Source organism: Tiliqua scincoides, chromosome 3, assembly GCF_035046505.1.
Source record: "Tiliqua scincoides isolate rTilSci1 chromosome 3, rTilSci1.hap2, whole genome shotgun sequence".
Taxonomy (NCBI): Eukaryota; Metazoa; Chordata; class Lepidosauria; order Squamata; family Scincidae; genus Tiliqua; species Tiliqua scincoides.
The window spans coordinates 226,360,165-226,374,282 of NC_089823.1; the positions used below are offsets into that span (position 1 = coordinate 226,360,165).

Consider the following 14,118-nt stretch of genomic DNA (forward strand, 5'->3'; position numbering starts at 1 on the left):
GGGCCCCCTTCTTTGGCTCATGGGCCTCCTTTTTGACCATGGGCGCAAATTACCCTTTTACCCCCCTCTCCTAGGCCCTGACACAGTGTACATGTATTGACATGTAACTCAACAGTGCAGGATAGTAATTCTTTCTCCTCCTTAGTTCAACTCCTCCCCATCCTTAATTATGGCTGTAGCTTGCATAGACACCCACTTGATGCATGCTTAAGGCTAGCCAGCGTTTGCAGTTTACCGCCAAGGAGGAAGTGCCTGGTCCTTAAGCTTATTAGCTAACCATACATTTTCTCTGCTCCTGCCCCTAGTATCTTAGCAGTACAAAAGTGGAATTGGCTATCTGTGTAACTGCTTTTTATAGCTATTTAACATTGAGAAGGTAATTTTTTATCATTCATTGAAGATTGTGCTTTTACTCTAGAGTGCCTTATTCTTGCCAAGTTGGGCAATGCTCTGGTTCTTAGGAGGCTTGTAGGGTCATGGTAGAAGCACAAGAATCTGGTTTGTATGCTGAATATGTCCATTATGTTGCACTGAAGTTTTCCTCTTATAAGTGGTTAACCAGCAAGGATTTACGAAGTATTGAGGACAAGTGATCTTTACAATAACCACAGTCCTTTTTAGTAAATGAAAATGAAGCCTGAAGCTTTTAAGTTGGTAATATTGATTTTTAAATACAAAACTTGGCAAAAGAAATTCACTGAAGTTTTCTTTAAGTACAGTTTATCATCTTACTGGGGTTTCTCCTTATTGTTCTAATAAACTCAGTTTTACAAAGTAAGTAGTGTAAACATTGTTCTTAGTTCAGATGTGTTGTATTTTGCAATACAAAAGGGCTGTAAAATAAAGGATGTGAGATCCCAAGGCAGAAATAAGCAGAATGGATAATGCCCTGTGTTAACTGGAATTATATTGAACATGATATATTGAACACCAATACTTCTCGTGCGCAGCTCATGTGGGATAATGCAACCAGGCAACACTGCTTGCGATTCTCAGAGAAAATCATTATTAACTGTGTTACATTCAGAAGGTTTATCTAGAGCTATTTTGCTGTTTCTGATAGGATTGTCAGCCTTATACCTGCTCCTGCTTTCGCTGCTTTAATAGTAGCATGAGTTGTGGACTTTAGCAGGTGATAATATTCATCTCTGTTCCATGAAAAGCTTCACCAGCTGATTTCGGAAGATCAGATTGCTCTGAGTAAACCAGGCTGTGTGTTTCTGGTCATTTGTTTAAAGCAACTTTAGGTTCTGGGTACCAGTGAACATGATGGGCACAAACAGCACACGTTATTTTTGGGAGTATTTAGGGGGAGTCTTGAAAGTAACTTGGAAGCAAAACTGTATTACAAAGGGTAACGCAAGACAGCTAGAAGAAACAGGGTGTGTGATCCTCCCCCCCCCCCCAGAAATGTTGTATTACATGATTGGGGCTCTAGACAGTGTTACTTTTTTGCAGTGGTTCTCAAACTCACAGGAGGTTTGAGCTCTTCAGTAAGTCCTTGCGGGGGGGGGAGGGGGAGAGGCAGCGCTGCATTCTCCAGAGATTGTGTCGCTTTGAAGGGGCTCAGGGGCTTGGCTGGACTTATCACAGCCTGCTGCAGCCCCCCGGGGGGGGCAGGAAGTCCCGCGCCAGCTTCTGCAGGCCTCCCCAACATGCGGATGATCCGGGAGGCTGCAGGAGGCTGTGCTAAGTCCAGCCAAGTCCCTGCGCCCTTTCAAAGCAATGTGATCCTGGCGATTGCCTCGCTGCCTCCCGTCCACCCCTTAAGGGGGCAGAGGCCAGGGCTCTCTGGCTGGGGCATTGCAACGCCCCAGTTTGAGAACCAGTTCCTTTAAGGTTTCCATGCTGCTGTGTGGACCCCTTCTGTGGTGGTGCCTCTGGGGGCTCAATGATAACATTATATGTCATTGGTGGACTTCTAGGAAAACAAATCTGAGCTGTGCAGCCACGTAGCTTAGAGAAGACATTGGCTACAGTTTTTGTCGGTTTATTGAAAAAGTTTACATCCTGGCTTTCCAGAGCCCATGGTGGCTAAAAACAAATTCGTGTTCAAGAAAAGACCACACAATACACAACAATAAAACACAAATAATCAATGAAATTCCTAAGCATCAGCACTTACTCCATAAATCACCATAGCAGCGCAGAGTAGAATGTAAGTTAATAACAATATAAGCTACTAAAAAAAGCCTTCAAAATAAGACAGCCAAAGGAGCATTAAAACTGTAAGAATCATAAGGCCGCCAGCAGCAAGAATAAAACATCACCCTAAAATACCAGCTGAAACAAAAATGTCCTCAGTCCACCCTGGAATGCTTGTAATGAGGGGCTGTTCTTAACCAGGAAGAGAGTAGAATAGAATATATGGGAGTATCCTGAGGTCCCAGTCCATAAAAGGCTGTAAAGGTTAATACCAACATCTTCAATGGAGACCAGAAATGAATTGGCAGCCAGTGTAGTCACTGGAGCAGCAGCCCACCAGAGTGAACTGCCTCCCCAGCAACCACATAAGCCATCACATTCCGCACTAGTTATGGTTTCTGTACAGTCTTCAAGGGTGGTCCCACATAGTGCATGTTATGGTACAATTGAGACATCACCAAGGCCTGGACTGCCGTGACCAGGTTCAACTGACCTGGGTACGGCTGCAGCTGGAGCACCAGCCAAAGCTGGGCAAAAGCTCCCCTGGGCACAGCTACTGCTTGATGATCCAGATGTAGCTGTGGATCCCGAAGAATCCCAGGCAGGTAGATAGTCTAGCAGGTAGATAGTCTAGCACCGGAGTCATGGTTTTCTGGACCAGAAGGAACTCTGTCTGGATTTAATTTCAGTTTATTAACCCTCATCCAAGATCTTAGTGAATCCTCCAGTTGGTCCTGTTCCCTCCTCCATCACCATACCAAACACATGCCTACCCAGCTTTCTAGCTGTCCCTCTCTGTCTCCCTGCATGTAGCTTGCATGATACCTTGGTCTCCTTCCTTGCTGCCTCCAAATAAAGCCCCATTACATGACAATCTACAGAGGTAAGAGCCGTGATGAAATCCTACATTGCATATAGCGATTAATGTGTGAATACCATAACTTCCATGTACTTTTCCTCACATTTCATTGCCCAGTTGAAAGATGACTGTTCAGTAGGAAAGACTCGCCTATTTAGTATGAACAGCCTCACCTATATAGTTCCTGTATTGATGCACATACCACAACCCTGTTGTACCCATAGCAAATATAGCAAAAAGCCTTCCCTATCACTGCTGGTGCTTGTGAAGGGAGACTTTTGAAATCAGAGCTTTGCTTCCGTGGGTGGTAAGAAGATGGAATGAACATCAGCCCCAAAAGTAAACAGGAACCGTTTTAGAGCTCTTTTAACATTTTCCCAGAAGAAGTGTTCTGTTTAGCTTTTGTGCCACAGAAGTTCCTGTCCAACTTCTGAAGTGAGCAGGTTATTCTGATGACTGAAATATGAATATATGAAGCCACATTTTACTGAGTCATACCATCTGACTCGGAACGATCTATGCTGAGTGGCAGTGCCTCTCTGGGATTTCAGAAGGGGTCTTTCCCTGCCCTGTTTGGGGATGCCAGGGGTGGAATGTGGGCCTTCTGTATTCAAAGCATACTGTATGCAATGCAAAGCACTGAGTTACAGCCTTTCTCCTGTTTAATGTTCATATGGTTTGAAAAACAAAAACTGGGGGGGGGGGGGAAGGAATAATCTGTAATGCAAAGTAGGGTTCAGAGAATTAACAAGGTATACATGATGCTATATGCAGTGTTTCTCAAACTCTGGGTCAGACCCACTTGGTCCCCATCCATTTCAAGATTTTATTTTTAATATATTAGACTTGATACTACCATGGTATGTGACTGCATCTGGGGAAATGTTACAGCTCTGTACTTTTAACAGGCTACTATGTTTATGCCTTTACCAATTTTCCCAGAAGAAGTGTGGATTTACACCAAGGTAAAGTGTGGGTAGTATTGCAGCCTAGGCTTGTTAAAAATTTTCCTGCTTGATGATGTCACTTCTGGTCGTGACATCACTTCTGGTGGGTCCTGACAGATTCTCATTCTAAAAATGGCCCACTAAAAAGTGGGTCCCAGTGCTAAAATTTTGAGAACCGCTGTGCTACGAGATTGCCTAAACTGAGCAGGTATGTGCCTGATCATAAGTCTGGATGACAAACTTTTGGGAACATTATGCAAGGGTGGGATATAATGATAAAAAAATGAATTTAAAAAATACTAGCACGGACCATCCTTTTTATTCTAAGTTTTGCAGCTTCATATATGAGTTTCTTGGCATTGTTATACACAGCTGCAAATTCTCAGCTCTCCAGTACAAATGTTATATAGCCTCCTCTGTAGTTTGGCTTCCTGAAAATTCCCCTTTCTGTGTGTAAAGTAAAGTGAGGTCAATTGGTTCAACTGTTTGGGTGTATCAGACTGGGTTCAAAAAAAGCAGACTCCCTGGATGAGTGCTTCACCCCTAGCCAGCAAAATCCAGCCCAGCGTATAGACCACCGTGTCAAAGCCGCCAAGCAGACTGGGCTTTTGTGCCTTTCTAATTCCAGCCACCCCACTTTGTGGCTGCCAGTGGAAATATTGGATATCCAGGTATGTACCCAGATGCTGCTGGACCCTTTTCCCCCTGAACATTTCTAATGGCCAGCTGGATTTGAGATGATGTTAGCAGACGGGCCACAGAGCAGCAGCTGCAGTGAAAGGTATTTGGTGATTAATACTCTTATGAATTTGAAGGACAGTGTTTTGATTAAAATGACATTTTTTGGCCTTTTCGAAACCTTTGCCAAAGTCTTTGGCAGAACTGATATTTCATCCCAGGCTCATTACAAACCATACAGGTGTGCAGGTGGGCCAGTAATTAACTATGCACCTGCACAGTAATGGAAACACTTCCAGCATGTAACCCTTGCACAAAGCTTCCACAGTATTCCCCCCCGCCCCCCAAAGCCACTTGACAGTACCTTGGGAACATGTAGAAGCAAGTTCAAGTGGTTTCAGTTTCAATCCACTTCTGGAAAAACTAAAAATTGCCCCCAGCTTCTTCCATCATCCATCCCTATCTATTTTGCCTTCTGCTGGGTGCAAAGGGGGATAGGGCTTAGGACCTTGTGTGCTGTATTGAAGGGAGAAAGTTAACTGATTTGGTGTGTCACACAGAGATGAGAGAAGCTATACCTGGAGAAATTCTGTCTTGTATAAAGTTAGGGAAGGTGAGAGACCCTCCTGGCTGTCAAGCTCAACAGTGTCTGCAACATTCTCCACTATGTTGCAGCAAATTTGCCTCTGAGCAGTGACTAAATAGCATTTGCTAGGAGTATGTGAACACTATCAGTGATCAACAACTGCTAGCACAGTGATTTTCATTTTTTTTTTGTCTCATGGCACATTGACAAGGCACACGATGCTGTTGCTGGGGGCTTATATCCCCCTATGGTCCTATTAATAAATGACCCTCCACCAAACTCCCACAGCACACTTGGGGACCATTCACGGCACACCAGTGTGCCACGGCACAGTGGTTGAAAATGGCACAGTGGTTGAAAATGGTATGATAGGGAGAGAAGGCAAATCTTTGGGGATAATACAGTGGTGATGGTTTTAAATAGTCATCAATGTACACTGTGTACATGAGCAAAAAGTATAAGTTGCTGCCCTTGAGGAGGGGGGATTACAGTTTAAATTCTAGCACTGAGGAAGATATCAGTGATAAGGAGAAAAGGTAACAAGGGAAGAGCTGTAACAAGCTGGAAGAGCAAAGCCTGTCTGCCCTATTTATCATTTGTTTTTTTGGTGACTGCCCAATTTTGCTAGTGCAATTAAAGCTGAGCTCTTTTTGTTGATCAGACTTTACCCTGTATCAGAAGTCTGGTCTCCACAGCTGCCTTGGAGGTCTGTAGTCGCATCCAAACAACATGTGATCGTATTTGTCCTGTGTTCCTATCCAAATGGCCTCAGCTGTGTTAGTCAAAATATTTATGTCTATTCTCTTTGCAGACTCCATATGATTCTTCGTGGGATATCTCCTTTTCTCACCAATCCTTGTGGTTCTACTCCTTTTGGTGGGGAAAAACTATCTTCTTGCATTTTAGTATTTTTTTTTTTTAAAGCAGAGTGTCTCATAGCAGTAATTGCACTACAGTGCTGCCTTATTAAGAATAATAATCACAATAACGTGTAGCTCTGAATTAGCTATCTTAACTGCACATACTTCTTGCTGGAAATATTATTCATCTCCAGACTCAGCAAATTGGAGCTTAGCTTGGGATGTGCTGACCACTGCACTAGTGACAAAGTTTATGCAACATGATGTTACAAGGATATTGTGTTACATAGCAAGGTTTCTTCTCAGGCCAATTAGATTTTTCAGTAGTATTTCAGTAGTATTTGCCCAATTTTGTCCAAGCCCATTCTTAGTACCTTCCTATTTCTTCCCAAAACGTTCATGCCAATTAAATCTGAAATTACAAATCTAGGAAAAGTTTGTGTATTCTCCCCGCCCCCCACCAACCCCTGTAAGGCACATTAGTTAACCCTAGAGCAACAGTAGAACTTTGGGACCACACTAAATTGTGGTGGGTGGCCCCAATGGCGCCAGGGGCATGTAAACCTATGGGGTTGATCGGACTTGCAGCCTCTTTTGCGAGCCTCCCCACTGTAGCACTGAGCTCTGAGCGCTCATTGGAGCTCACTTTGTGATCAAAGCTTCAGGACCTCCCAAGTATGATTACATGTCCCTGGGTCCCTGTGGTGCTGTCTGTGACTCATTCCTAGGGCGCTCCCTTTAAGGGGGAATGATCCATTTCCAGTTTGGGAACCACTGATCTAGAGCGAACAGCTTCTTTGTGACTAAGTAACTCTGTTTAATGATTGAGTCTGCAAGCCAATACTCACTTATATGGGAGTAAGTCCCATTGAAGTCAGTTGGGCTTACCTATGGGTAGACAGGTATAGGATTTTTTGTGAGCAAGGCAGTTTGAAGAGATGCTTGTCCTGAGGCTGAATTATACTGGAGTTGTGGTTTCATCTGTTCTGATTAGATGTTTGGTGTCCTTCCACTGAAGGTGAACCCTAGTGTTCAAAACGTGTCAGAAAATCTGATCACCAATTTGATTTTTCACACAACTCTTGGCTTTGCCTTCTTGTGTGTGCTGCACCCATCTTCCTGTTCACTGTATTCAGGAACACATGCCTCTCTTAAGGTGTGTTTCCGTTCAGTTCAAAGTCCTAATTTTTGCCTTCTAAATCCTAAATCGTTCCGGACAAAGTTTTCTTATCAACTCATACAAGTCTTTTTTTTTTTTTATTAGTCTTGTATGTATATACCCAAGCAAGCTGAACCTTTCTGTGAATCTCCACCTGAACCATGTATTCCCTCTGTACAGCCGCTATTTATTACAGGCATTACATTTGCAGTATGGGAACAAAATGGGATTGTGCAGGTGTTTAACATGTGAGGCAGCATCCTGGGTAGATGCAGCAACCCATTATTCTCTCCAGGGCTTCAGCTGAGGGTCCTTCTCAGCCTCTCCTGGAGATGCTAGGATTGAACTTGGCACCATCTGCATGCGAAAAATCTCATACCACTGAACTAAGTTCCCGTTTCCTTTAGTTCAGAGGCAAAAATTCTGATTGTATGAACCTAGCCACAGAAACTTCCTTGCAAGAACAACTTGTGGTAGAAGCATTCTTATACCTGCCACTTTATTGCTAGTAACACCTTTAGTGCTTGCCAATGTGTGCTAAAATGTAGGCAGGCTTATAATAAGATGAACTTAAACTAAAGGATACTTTTCTTGTCATGAAAGTACATTACTGTTGTTTTTTAGGATCTAATTTTGTTTAAAGAAATGTGCAATATACGAATCTGATTTCCTAGACTCCAGTTTCTTAATATGTGTGCACCCATTTTAAAAACTTTAAGAGTGGCAACTGATCATACTTCACTTTATTCAGTTATCCAGACCCATGTGTGTGTTTTAAAAGCTGTGAAGTTTGATTTGGCTTCTGTTAATCTTTTCCAACTATTTCAGTTTGGCTGCTGTACAGTACATATTTGAAAATGGGGGAGATTCTCCATGTGAATGGAAATATTTTTCTCCGTGTGAATGGAAATATTTTTGGAACACAGAAATGTGGACATTTGAAGCACAAAGTCAACGTGAAACCATAGGTATTCTATAGGCACATAAGAGCAATCAGCACATTCATTGGCTTTTTTCCAGGAAGACTCTCACGGCATTTTTCATTTGTGGAAAGAGCGCAAAAAAAGTGGACTCTGTACTGCATGTGTATATGCTGACTGCTCCAGACAGTCATGTATGTGACCTGGCAGTCAGCATGATTTCCTGTCAACGTGGCATCCCACAACTGGAGCAGAACAGACCGGCTGTAGTGTGCTGTGGAAGAGAGGGGCAAAAGGATGACTCACGCACAGGATGAGAAATAAATTGAAATGCTACTGAGGGTTCAAAGAAATTTCTAAATAGGCAGTACAAGAAGACTAGAGCTTCAGCTATCCTTTCCCCCTCCAACTCATCTTGGAACGAAGTGTTCTTCATGGTTTCTGTGAAGACTATATGGGATATTCACGTGAAGACATTTATAGGGTTTGCTCCTGGGGAATGCAATTATGGAGACCCCTGTGCAAAGCAGCTGCTTGAGTCCTGGAGAATACATATTCCTCAAACAGAGGTGGCCTTAATGGTCAGTCATCTTTTGATGCCACCAGGGCAGCATCTTCATAAACTTTCTCATAGTTGGCAACCTTCAGTCTCGAAAGACTATGGTATAAGCCTACAGCACCCAGTATTCCCAGGCGGTCTCCCATCCAAGTACTAACCAGGCCTGACCCTGCTTAGCTTCCAAGATCAGACGAGATCGGGCATGTGCAGGGTAACAGTTGCTGCAAACTTTCTCATACATTATTGCCTATTGAACTAGTTAGGGAGTTGCCGTTTTCTGGTTTTAGTTGTGGGAATCTAGTTACATTTTCTTAGTTTGTTCGTGTATGGTGTTCACAGCAGTCACTGATGCCAGGTCTCATTGGGGGTTCCCCTAATCACAGTTGCACCTGTCAGTTCTCCAAGTGAACATGGATATCAAGCGGTGGGAGAATAACACTTCATATAAATATCTTTTCTACATTGTGGTAGATAGCCAATATTGCAATCCTGTCAGAATCCACTTGGATGACCCAACATGTGGGTTGCTATGGCTAGATACTTGGTGTACTCCTTCAACACAGCAAAGCATTTTTAAGTTCATGCTGTACTTGAGCCACATGCATAGTCCAAATAGAATTTATTTGCAGGATTACAACAAAGTATTTGCTTAAGTGGTTTGCTGGGGAAGTGCCAAAGGGGCCCCCAGTACCTTCCTGGATGGAACCCTTGGAAAAATAAATTAAACCTATAAATTGACTAGCCCTGCTGTTTTTCAGTCTTCTGTTTTTCAGATTATGGTTGATCTCCACTTGCATTATGATACATAGTAAGTGGACATCAACCCTACTTAAAAGCAAGAATCTATGTATATCCAGGAGTCTGGGACAGTTTGGTCTTTGCTGTGGGCCCCTCTGGAAATCTTGTGCCATATGGTGCTGGCTTATTTGTAAAAGGGTCTGCTATCCACTAAGATTTAGCTAAAACCATCAAATTACAGTAAGCAAAGACCTCAGGCTAGGGTGGAATAAATAGCTTGCGATGGCAGTCTATTTGTGTTTACCCTAGTCTCTAGTTTAGACATTCCAGTGCATGAAACCTTTTATCACAGAGATCGTGTGTTGGGTCCCTTAGAAGGGCTGTTTTTCTGGCAAAGATGTTCTCTAGGCACTGCTGTCTATAAAAGCAGTCATGGAGAATTGTCCCTATGGTAGGGTTTTTTTAAAAAAAATCTCTTCAGCAAGGCTTTAACCTTTGATAAGTTAAGTTTCATATTCATGATGTAGTAATAACTTCTGCCTCCTCCAGAACTTTGATTAACTTCATATGTCTTCCATTCTGCTCTTGTCTGCTCTGAAACAATTGCATTGACCTATTTTAGCTTTTATATAAAATGATCCAGGCAGCTGTTTCCTCCTAGTATAATTGGAAGCTAATTCCAACAAAGTAGAGATTTTTGGATTGCTACACTGAATCTGGTGTTGACATCAGTTGGACTACAAGGGGGTCTGTCTTAGGTTTGTGCAACTTGCAGCCCACCAATCACACGTTGTGGATCTTGGTAGGTACATAGCTAGTGGATTGCACTGGGCTTGTTGATTTGAAAGCAGCAATTTTCAATCTTTTTCATCTCACAGCATACTCATAAGGCGCTAAAATGTCAAGGTACAGCATCATTTTTTTTTGGTTATTGACAAGGCACGCTGCACTACCAGCGGTGGTTCACATTCTCCAGTGGCCCTACTAACAAATTACTCACACCCAAACTCCTGAGACACATATGCAGATCATTCCTGGCACCCCAATGTGCTGTGGCAGAGTGGTTGAAAATCATTTTTCTAAAGTTGTACAAGCCTAGACTAGCTGAAGATCATTTTGACTTGGTGGTTATGTGGCAAAGCTGTATGAGCTGCTATTTCTTTATATACTGACCAGATGGTTGCTAAAAAAGATCTGAGATTTGGTTTCATTGTAGGTTCTCCTTAGTGCAAAGCAAATGTGTGCTATCTGAGTGAATTAGGGGTGTGCCCTGTAATCTGGAAATACCATATGGAAGTGGAGCTGTAGCATTTTGAGGATCCTCCACCTGACTGCAGTTTAATGTGTAATGCATGTGGACGCATTTATATATGTCACTAACACCTGTGAAGATGAGAGGGTGGGAACATGGCGGGGAGGGGGGAAAGAGCCCTCAGAAGAAAACATGGGTGGGGAAGTGTCTGCTCTGTGTTTTGCTTGTTGCTTCTTCTCCTGCAAACGCTCTGCTATCCTTGCTGTGTTTACTGGGGGTAAATGCAGAATTAGGACTTTGCTACTGCTCATCAACTATTGCTCGTCTACTGAAAAAGAAGGAAACCTTGTTACTGCTAGACTGCTTCTTAAATAAGCTCACAATTATGGGGGTTTGAGAGCTTCTGAACTAATTATTCTGCTAACAACTTTTCCATTCTGCAGAATTGTATACTGTAAGCAAACAAAAATAGAAATGGCAGGGGGAAGAAACCCAAGGAAATATTTGTACATGTTCATATTTATACAGAAATATTACAGAGAAAACTCAAATTACTAATTGGCTCCATGTCCCGAGAGGGCTCACAATCTAAAAAGATGCAAAAGAACACCAGCAACAGGCACTAGAAAAGACACTATGCTGGGGAGGAGGGCCAGTGATTCTCCTAAATATAAAGTACCACTTGAAAAAGTGTCTCTTTACCCAGTTAGCTGGATATTTATATTTTTCCACTGAGCACAGGGCAGTGTGTGTGGGTTCCCACAAAGTTGCCTATCCACAGGGATGTGCCAGAGCCACGGTGCAGGGACTCGAGTCGAGTCCTGAGTCTTTGTCCCCCTTGATTCAAGTTGCCCACAAGTCGTAATGGCAGCTGTTATGGCTTGTCCAGAGCTGTTTTTTTGAGTCATTTTGACTTGAATCCATGTCTTTTTTGAAAAGTAAGTCAAGCAGCTGAGGTGGCGAAAAACCCAAACAAGCGCACAAGCAAAACAGTCACAAACACAAAAGCAAGTCTTGACTTGAGTCTGTTTGAGTCTTTTCCTTTTTAGGGTAAAACCCTTGTTATGAGTAATTTCTGAGTCCAAAAACACTTGTAGCTCAAGTTAATGAGTTGTGCAAATGTGTGTTGGTACTTGAGTCCAAGTCATCCAAGTCTCCACCTATCCCTGCCTATCTAGGCACTAATCAAACCTAGGCCTGCTTAGTTTCAACAAAGTTTCAACAAAGTGTCTCATGTGCCCTTAGACTATGTACTGGTACTGCAAAGACACAATTTATGTAAAGTATCCAAACAAGGTAACGCGTTCCGTTAAGGCCTTTAACCTAAATTGACAGTGAGGAGAGAACACATGGACAAGGAACAAGGCAAAGGTCTTGGGAGGTGAATATGCACTAACCTAGTGGCAAGTGCTTTGGCTTTGTTGGAGTGAGAAGTAAAGGGTTAAGCCTTCATGGAGGCTCCATGTACAGTGGAGGTGAGAGGGAAGCATCAGTAATGTTGCTAGATGAGGGGAAAAACTAAGTACTGCAGGCGCCACAGCGCACTGTGCAAGCAGCCCCTCTCACTCGCTATCAGAGCTGTTCCGCGCAGCAATGGTATGCAGGCACTTGCGGAACCAAACAGTGTCTCCTACATGTTGCTGTCACTGCCCAGAATGGCACTGATGGTGAGCCGGTGGGCTGCTTACATGGTGTGTTGTGGCATCTGCAGTGCTTACTGTTTTCTCCCCCCTAGTTATGCTACTGGGAGGCAACATAAATGCACATGACTAATTCTTCCCTTATAAAGACTGTTGTGTGGGGGGGGGGAGGGGGGCAGCCCAGTGCTCTTTCTTTGCATATGGAATATGTGACTGAAAGGCTGGTGGGAGCTGAGACCCTTCAGCTACAACATGCTGTCCAAATTCAGTGAGGCTGGTTTTTCTGTCACTGATGATTTCAGTCTATTTCTGGGTACAGTTAACATTCATTCCAGGCATGATTTATCTCTGAAGCTCATAAAAATGCAGCTGGAAAGCACATTAAAGAAGGTTGGACATGGGCTCAATTGTACCCCCCCCCATAAAGTTCCAAGCATTCTTCTGGTATGGGGGGGAGAACTGCCTTGTTAACAAACTCTTGCTCCACTTTTGTATGCGGTGATTGTGAGCTGCATATTTCATAAGTACATATTATATGAAATTGTGAGTTTTGCTAAAATTTCAGATCTTATACTACGTCTTTTTCTTCTGTTGCTTTTAGAAAGAGTTCTTCTAAACAGCTGTGGATAAGTCAGTAATTGTTGATGTTGAATATTGACCTGCATATTTCATAAGTACATATTATATGAAATTGTGAGTTTTGCTAAAATTTCAGATACTACGTCTTCTTTTTCTTCTGTTGTGTTTAGAAAGAGTTCTTCTAAACAGCTGTGGATAAGTCAGTAATAGTTGATGTTGAATATTGACCAACCAATAAAACTTGCTAGAACTTCTGTGCTCTCTTCCTTGTGCTACTTGAACCCAGCTCAGCAATTCTCAGCCTGTGTGCAGTAAAAGATCTCATGTGCCGTGAAAAATAAACTCAAAATTTAGTTTTCTGTGAATTCAAATTATTCATCCATAGAGAATTGTTAGCTGCTAGCTGTTAGTTTATCTCGGCTAGTGATGGTTAGTTCTGCTATACTATTGTAGATCTGATTTTGTGTCTTAGGACCCAATCCTAGCCACACTTACTTGGGAGTAAGCCTCATGGACTATAATGGGACTTACATCTGAGTAGATATGCATAGGATTGGTTCTTATTGTGGTTAGGGCCAGCGTGGACATATTGGCTGGTGTGGGCAACTGCCCAGACTCAAACCCATGAGTTGGCCTACTGAGGCCAGTAGTCAACCCAGTCAGCAGTCACTGGTTGAGTGTTCCCCTCGCTTTATTCTGGAGGCAGTTGTGACAACACAGAAGAAAATGAAAACTTGAACCTGTGTCACATATTCTCAAGGGGAGGGGAGCCCATCAAGGTACAAGGGGGAACTAATACCCCCTGTGTAGCCAGCCTTCATGGTAGTGGTCATTTAACAGTTTGTGGTTATGTTTGTCATCACTGCAACTTATATATGTGATAAGTGTTTGTTGGAAGACCCAATGAACTCAGTGGGACCTGCTCCCAAGTAAAGTATGTGTAGAATTGCAGTGTTGGTCTGTTTTCTTTAACTCTGCCAAGTGCTAAAGTGTATTCCCTCCGTCTCAAAACCGTAATTACTTTTCAAAGATGCTAACTAGGCATAACTGTGTTTGACAAGGCCTAGATCATCTTTCTTGGCTGACTTGTGTATTGTTTGATTTTTGCCAACTTCTTTCACTTTTTACTATATATTAAGAATGCTGTAGCAGTAAGAAGCATTTTTCTACCCCCAGGGGAAACTTCATATATCTTA

At 42.8% G+C, this 14,118-nt stretch overlaps 1 protein-coding gene and 1 pseudogene across 2 annotated transcripts in view; one reads left to right on the plus strand and one right to left on the minus strand.

The window, feature by feature from the left end:
* FNDC3B (fibronectin type III domain containing 3B) overlaps nucleotides 1-14,118 on the plus strand; it is a 313,728-nt gene that overhangs the window by 116,310 nt on the left and 183,300 nt on the right. The gene's annotated exons all lie outside the window — the stretch shown is intronic.
* On the minus strand, nucleotides 8,823-8,942 carry LOC136646815 (5S ribosomal RNA; annotated as a pseudogene).